General features: G+C 33.4%; 1 pseudogene; it reads right to left on the bottom strand.

The window, feature by feature from the left end:
• Positions 1-1884: 1884 nt before the first annotated feature.
• Positions 1885-2928, bottom strand: LOC111544778 (annotated as a pseudogene).
• Between the last annotated feature and the right edge of the window lie 3127 nt (positions 2929-6055).

Genomic DNA, 6055 nt, shown 5'->3' with positions numbered 1-6055 from the left:
GAGTAGTGCTGCAATAAACATGGGAATGCAGATATGTCTTTGATATACTGATTTTTTTTTTTTTTTTTTAATTTTTGGTGTGCACCCAGCAGTGGGATTTCTGGATTATATGGTAGTTCTATTTTTACTTTTTTGAGGAACTTCCATTTTGGCTGTACTAATCTACATTTCTACCAATGGTTTACTAGCGTTCCCCTTTCGGCCATCCTTGCCAGCATCTGTTATATTTTCTTTTTGATGACAGCCATTTCAATTGGGGTGAGATCATATCTCATTGTGGTTTTGATTTGCATTTCCCCTATGATTAGTGCTGTTCAGCATTTTTGCATATACTTGTTGGCCATTAGTATATTTTTTTCTGAGAAATGTCTATTCAGATCATTTGGCTATTATTTCATTGGATTATATGTTTTCTTGCTATTGAATTGTTAAAGTTGCTTATATATATTCTGGTTATTAATCCCTTGTCAGATGTATAGTTTGCAAATGGTTTCTTACATTCTGGTACTCTATTGAGTTGATTGTCTTTTTTTATCCTGCAGAAGCTTTTTAGTTTGATGTAATCTCATCTATTTTTGCTTTATCTGTGCTTTTGAGGTCTCCATAAAATCTTTACCCACAACAATGTTGTGAAGCATTTCTCCAATGTTTTCTTCTAGTAGTTTCAAAGTTTCAGGTTTTACATTAAGTATTTAATCCATTTTGATTTAATTTTTGAAAGTGATGAGAGATAGAGTCCTAGTTTCATTATTTTGAATATGGAAATACAGTTTTCTTAGCACCATTTATTGAAAGGGCATCCTTTCCCCAGTGTAGGATCTTGACATCTTTGTTAAAAATGAGTTGGATGTAAATGCATAGATTTATTTCTGGATTTTCTATTCTGCTCCACTGGTCTATGTGTTTGTTTTTATGTCAATCTCATCCTGTTTTGAACATTATAGTTTTATATTGTGAAGTCAGGTAATGTGATGGCGCCAACATTGTTCTTTTTGCTCAAGGTTACTTTGGCTCTTCAGGGCCTTTATTGCCTCCATACACATTTAAGATTTATTTTTCTCTTTCTGTGAAGAATGTCATTGGTATTTTGATGGGGATTTTACTTTATCTGTAAATCATTTTGGGCAGTATGGGCATTTGACAATATTAATCTTCCCATCCATTAGCATGAGATAGCTTTCCATTTTTTTGTTTCCTCTTCAATTTCCTTCATCAGGGTTTTTTAGTTTTTTAAAAAGTGAATATATAATTTTTTTAACATTCAAACTTCATGAAGACATGGGCAATATGGCAATTTTACTGGGGATTAAGCCCAACCTAGGATGATTGCTTGCTGGGGATTAGAAGCAGGGCCCAGTTCACACTTAGCACTAATTAAATGCTTTATTGAATAAATGCAATACCAGACAAAATGAATTCAAATGCTTTCTAAACAGTTAATTTTAAAGGCCTTTCTACTTAGGCTAATGACAAGCACAATAAAGGCAGATATGCTAGTTTAACATAATTTACTGATTTTATACAACACTTGTATCTTTTAGTCCACAAGTATATTATTTAATGATAGAGAACCCTAATACAATCATTTCTGCAGAACTAGGAAATAAGTTTCTAAGAAAGAAAGTTTTTACAGACACCATCTTTTATTTTATATTAGGGTGTTTTACAGACACCCTAATAGTCTAATTCTAAAAAGAATAAAGCCAATGACTCCTCACAAGAGCTCATGACTAATGTCACCTTGCTATAAAAATCTGTATTTCTGATCCATTAAGAGCATTGAGATAAGACCCAAATATTCTCAAAGAAAGAAGCACAATGCATGTTGTGGTTGCCTACTCGGCAACAGTGAGCACTGCATCCCAAACTATCTCATCCTGCGAATTAAATAAGGTTAGTCACATTCATGGGAATTTCTTCCACTGTATTATTGTAGAAAGCCTCAATGTCATAAAGAATTATTTTGTCTTCTTCAGGAACAAAGTTTATAGCCACACCTTTGCCAATTCTGTGAATATAGTTTTCATGATTGGTAGTTACATCATAGTTTATAACCAAAGACATGTGTTGCACATCAGTCTCATGAACTAACAAGTCAGTAGTGATCAGAACACCACTTGACTCTGATCAGAATTCCCTCGTGATAAATCTGTCTCATTCTGGTCCATGTCACCATGCAGAGCAGAAATTATGAAGTCTCTGGTGTGCATTTTCTCAATCAGCCAGTCCGCCTTGTGCTTTGCATTGGGAAAAACGACAGCCTGCATAATAGTGCCTCGTACAAGTCACAAAGTGTAGTCAAATTCCATTCCTCTCTTTCAACATTAATGTAAAACTGTTTGATTCCTTCTTCCTTTTTCACCAGAATTTAAATTGGAAGTCTCATGAATTTGTTATCACTTCCAACACATCAGTTGGCATTGTGGCAGAAAGCAACACAACCTAAACACTTCTATTTAATTTTTAGAAAATCTCATAGATTTCATCCTTAAAGCCTCAGCTCAACATTTTATCTGCATCATCCAAAACAAACAGTTTGATCCGTCTTGGAGAAAAATATCCTATGTTTAGCATATCAAACACTCTTCATGGTGTACTAGCAACAGTATGTGGTGCTTCTGCCTGCAGTTTTTGCATTTTATTTCAAACATTTGTTCCACCAATGCAGGCATGACAAGTTGCTCCCATACAGTCTCCAAGTGCCAGAATTACATTTTGGATCTTTAATACAGGGAACAATAGCTCTGAGCTGAATAGCTGAAGGCTTCTCAAAACCATAAGCATGGATTCCCCCCAAAAGAGACTCCTTTAAATTCATACTATGAAAGTTATCAACAGTCTCATTTTAGTTGCTGTTGATGATACCATTGGGTCCATTTCCTTTGGGCCGCCATGTTTTCTGTTATAATCCACGGAGTCACTAGACATGATACAAAAGCCACTCAGCCTGACTGAAAAACGTTGTATATTTTTTATTATAAGATCTTTCACTTCTTTGGTTAAGTTTATTCTTAGGTATTTTTTTAAAGGTAGCTACAGTATATGGAATTGCTTTCTTGATTTCTTTTTCAGAGTGTTTGCTACTGATGTATAGAAATATTACTGATTTTGGTGTGCTAATTTTGCAGCCTGCAAATTTACTGAATTCATTTATCAGTTTGAATAGTTTTTTGGTGGAATCCTTAGTTTTTTCCAAATATAAGATAAAGTCATCTTCAAATAAGGATAATCTGAATTCCTCCTTTCCAATTTGGACGCCCCTTATTTTATCCTTTTGCCTAATTGCTATGGCTAGGACTTCCAGTATTACTTTGAGGAGGAGTGGTGAAAGCAGGCATTTTTGTCTCACTCCAGACGTTAGAGGAAAAGCTTTGTTTCTGTTTGTTCAGTATGATATTAGCATGGGCTTGTCTTATATAACCTTCATTGTTTTGAGGTATGTTCCTTCTACAGCTAGGTTGTTTAATATTTTTATCTTGAAAGGATGTTGAATTTTGTCAAATGCTTTTTCATTGTTTGTTGAAATAATCTTATGGTTTTGTTCTTGATTCTGTTAATGTGATGTATCACATTTATGAATTTGTGTAGGCTGAACTATCTTTGCATTCCTGGGATGATTCTCACTTGATCATGGTAAATGATCTTAGTGTGTTCTTGAATTCAGTTTGCTAGTATTTTGTTGGTTTTTACAACTATGTTCATCAGGGATATTGGCCAGTAGTTTTATATTTTGTGAATGTGTGTGTGTCTCCTTGCCTGGTTTTTGTGTCAGGGCAATGCTGGCCTCATGGAGTGATTTAGGAAGCATTCCTTCTTCTTTGACTTTCTTGAACAGTTTGAGTAGGACTGGTAATTAGTTCTTCATTAAGTGTTCTGTAGAATTCAGCAGTGAAGCCATCTAGCCATGGGCTTTTCTCTGACAGGGGAGTTTTTATTACTGATTCAGTCTTGTTACTCATTAATGTGTCATTTATTTATTTATTTTTAACATTCTTGACACGTTCAAATTTCCTATTTCTTTATGGTTAAATCTTGGTAGGTTGAATTTGTCCAGGACCTTATTTATTCTTCTTTTAGGTTTTACAATTTGTTGGTTATAGTTGTTCATAATAGACTCTAATGATCTTTGCGTTTCTATGGTATTAGTTGTAATGGCTTCTTTTTCTTCTTAGATTTTGTTTGAGTCTTCTTTCTTTTTTTAGTCTAGCTAAAAATTTTGTTGATTTTGTTTATTTTTTAAAAAAACAACTTTTTCTTTTGTTAATCTTTCATATTTTTTAAAGTCTCAATTTCACTGATTTCTGCTCTGCTCTTTATTTCTTTTTTTCTCCTAATTATGAGTTTGTTTTGTTTTTTCTCTTTCAGTTCCTTGAGGCACATAACTAGGTTGTTTATGTAAAGTCTTTCTAGTTTTTGATGTAGGTGTTGATTACTATAAACTTTCATCTTACGTGACTTTGTTGTATTCCATAGGTTTTAGTACATTGTGTTTCTATTTTTGTCTCAGGAGTTTTTCAATTTCATTATTAATTTTTTCATTAACCCATTTGTTGTGCAGGAGCATGTTTAATTTATATGAATTTGTATAATTTCCAACTGTTATTGATTTCCTATATAATTTCCTTTTGTTATTGATTTTTAGCTTCATTCCATTCCAGTTAGAAAAAATACTTGACATGATTCTGATTTTGTAAAATTTGTTAAGACTTGTTTTGTGATAAAGAAAATGTGGTGTATATATACATCATGGAATACTATGCAGCCATAAAAAAGAATGAGATTATGTTCTTTGCAGGAACTCAGATGGAACTGGAGGCCATTATCCTTAGAAAACTAATGCAGGAACAGAAAATCAAATACCACATATTTTTAGTTATAAGTGGGAGCTAAATGATGAAGATGAAGTTCTCCTGAAAACAGGAGAACACACATGGGTCTATTGGTGAGATGAGGATGGGAGGAGGGAGAGTATCAGGAAAAATACCTAATGGGTACTAGGTTTAATGCCTGTGTGATGAAATAATCTGTACAGCAAACCCCCATGACACAAATTTACTTATGTAACAAACCTGCACATGTACCCTTGAACTAAAATGTTAAATTAAGAAAGCAGAAATCTTATAAATAAAGAATGCAATAGCAAATGAAAAACTTGATGAAACAAAGAAAAAAATTAATGACCTTCAAGGCAGAACATATAACATTAGCCAATCAGCAGATCAGAAAGGAAAAGAATTTTAAAAAGTGACAGAGGTCTACAAGAATTATGGGATACCACCAAGTGAACAAACCTCTGCATAACTGAAATTCCCAAAGAAAATGAGAGAGAAAAAGATCTTGAAAGCACATTTAATAAAATTATGGTTGAAAATTTCCCAAATCTGGAGAAAGACAATAGCGTCCAGTAACAAGAAGCTCAGAATTCACCAAATTCTACCCAAACAGTAATTATCCAAGTGAAAATTAATGACAAAGACAATACTCAAAGCAACAAGAAGAAAGAAACAATCAACACAATTAACAGAGCCTCAATAAGACTTTTAGCAGTTTTTTCAGTAGGAACCCTGCAAGCCAGGAGAGAGTAAGGTGCTATATTCAAATTGTTGAAGGAAAAAAAAAGGCTGCCAACCAAGAATACTGGACCCAGAATAGCTATCCTTCAAACATGAAGGAAAGAGTGTACAAGACAGAAAAATAAAAATAAATAAAAAAGCTGAGGGAATTTATGAACACCAGACCTGTCTTATAAGAAATACTAAAAAGAATTCTATAGTCTGAAAGAAATGGTTGCTAGTATGTACAAGTAAACATCTGAAGGTATAAAACTCATGGGTAAAAGAAAACAGACAAATTCAGGATACTCTAATATTGTAATTTTGGTAAGTGAACCACTTTTTAAAATCTATTTTTATTTTAAGTTCAGGGTACATACATATGCAGGTTTGTTACATAGGTAAACTTGTGTCATGGAGGTTTGTTGTACAGATTGTTTTATTACCCAAGTATTAAGCCTAGTGCCCATTAGTTGTTTTTCCTGATCCTCTCCCTCCTTTCA

The sequence above is a fragment of the Piliocolobus tephrosceles genome, chromosome 13 (assembly GCF_002776525.5).
Source record: "Piliocolobus tephrosceles isolate RC106 chromosome 13, ASM277652v3, whole genome shotgun sequence".
NCBI lineage: Eukaryota > Metazoa > Chordata > Mammalia > Primates > Cercopithecidae > Piliocolobus > Piliocolobus tephrosceles.
This window is presented reverse-complemented; position numbering and strand designations above follow the sequence as displayed.